We start from the raw sequence: 2,460 nt of genomic DNA, 5'->3' as shown, positions 1-2,460 counted from the left end.
ACCCACACACACATTCCCACACCCACACACACATTCCCACACCCACAAACACATTCCCACACCCACACACACTCCCACCTACAAGTGATACAGTAGGTCACCCATTCCCAATAAAACTCTGTCACTTATACAAGACTTTACAATTCTTCATTGCCTGACATTTAGCCTTAAAACATCCTCAGAAGCCACTCTGTCACAGACTGCCTCAAGGACTCCTCAAATCTTGTTCAATTTATTCCTCCGAGACTGTGTTCCACTGAATTCCTGAGACTGCCCTGCAGAAGGGTCTAGGCCCGAAACGTCAGCTTTCCTGCTCCTATGATGCTGCTTGGCCTGCTGTGTTCATCCAGCTCTACATCTAGTTATCTCAGATTCTCCAGCATCGGCAGTTCCTACTATCTCTAGAATTGGGAGAGCTGTCTCACAGAGTAAACAAGTAACAACCTGACATAGTCATACTCATGGAATCATACCTGACAGGCAATGTTCCAGATACCACCATCATGATCCCAGGATATGTCCTTTCCCAACAGCAGTGATGTGGAGGTGTTGGTGTTCAACAAGAGTTAACAAGGTCGGAAGTCACATAACACCAGGGTTATAGTGCAACAGGCTTATTTGAAATCATAAGCTTTTGGAGCATTGCTGCTTTGTCACTTTACCTGAGGTGGGAGGTGTTGAGAATTCTGTTGGACTATAACCTGGTGTTTTGTGACTTCTGTCTTTGACCAACCAGCAGGACAGACCCGCCACTGTGATATACAGTCAGGAGGGAGGTGCTCTGGAATGCTCAACATTGACTCTGGAGCCCATGAAGTTTTATGGTACATAATGAATGTGTATATATTAGGTAATGATGTATTATTATAATTAAATTCTATATAACTACGTACATAACCTGTACAAACACCAGTGTCATGTTGTCAACAAACAGCTTCACCCCCCAACGCTGTTGCTAAAACAAAGGCCATGGGAAAGTGATGGCCTAGAGGTATCATCATCTGACAAGTAATCCCAAAAGCCAGGTAATGTTCTGGGGACCATTCAAATCCTGTCACGCTAAGGTTGTAGACTTGCTCCCAGAGCTGGTGGGTTTGTTTGAAGATGTTTCGTCACCCTGCTAGGTAACACCATCAGTGTGCCTCTGGTGAAGAGTCAGTGTCCTGTCCCTCAGGGTGATAAAGCATCTGTAACCAAACCCACCGGCTCGGTGAGCAAGTCTACACCCTCATCCACAACCCGAGCTATAAATCTTCTCAAAAACGTGTCATGGCAGATGGTGGAATTTGAATTCAATTCAAAAAAATCTGAAATTAAAAATCTAATGATGACCATGAACCTATTGTTGATGGAATGAAAAACCCATTTAGTTCACTAATGCCCCTTAGGCAAGGAAACTGCCATTTTTGACATGTGTCTGGAGTCACCTATAGGCCAAATCAGGTAGAGCAGTTAATTCTTAACTGCTTCTACGCAACTGGGGATGGGCAGTAAACCCTGTCCCAGCCATTGACACCCACATCCCATCAGTAAAAATTGTCACTGAGTTCAGTGGCTGGTTTTTAACAATGCAGTAATTCCCCTTGCAGTTTTAGTTTCAAACTTTTATTCCTCTTCAGAGATAAGTGTAAAAATTGATTGCAGAAAATCTGATACGAATATTGTACTCCTTGATATTATAGTACTTCAATATTTCTTTTCTGGATATTTCAGTCCAATAAACACCAAACTAAAACGTAGCTATTTCCTAGGTTATGCTTATCTAAGTTTCTCTTTGGTTTATATTCAGCGTCTCATTTATCTGCTCGTGCCCTAATGCAAGGAACTTCATACCAAGCCACATTGAATTTTTGTTCCTAACAGGTCTAGTCTGAAGATAATATCAAGCTTATTAAGAGTCCACACTGTCATTAGGTTTTATTTGGACACTGCACATAGGCCACAGCCATTTAGATATAAATTGTACAGAAGATTGCACAGGAGGTTGAGAGATGACCTATAGAAATTTATAAAATAATGAGTATAGATAAAGTTAATGGTAGTTGTCTTTTCCCTAGGATAGGGTATTTCACGACTAGGGTACACATTTTTACGTTGAGAGGAGAGAGTTTGGAGGAGAGAGATTTTAAAAAGTCACTGGGGGCAATTTTTTTTTACGCAAAGTGTGGTTCGCATGTGGAATGAACTTCCTGATGAAGTGGTGGATGTGGGTACAATTACAATGTTTAAAAGACATTTGGATAAGTACATGAATGGGAAAGGTTTGGAGGGATATGGGCCAGGAGCAAGCAGGGGGCACTAGTTTATTTTGGGATTATGTTTGTCATGAACTGGTTGGACCAAAGGGTCTGTTTCCATGCTGTGTGTCTCTATGACGATGTCTCTAAAATCATTGACAACAAGGTGCAGGGCTGGATAAACACAGCAGGCCAAGCAGCATCATAGGAGCAGAAAGGCTGA

This window comes from Rhincodon typus, chromosome 2, assembly GCF_021869965.1.
Source record: "Rhincodon typus isolate 14 chromosome 2, sRhiTyp1.1, whole genome shotgun sequence".
Classification (NCBI taxonomy): Eukaryota; Metazoa; Chordata; class Chondrichthyes; order Orectolobiformes; family Rhincodontidae; genus Rhincodon; species Rhincodon typus.
The sequence above is the reverse complement of the archived record's forward strand: the minus strand, read 5'-3'. Positions refer to the sequence as shown.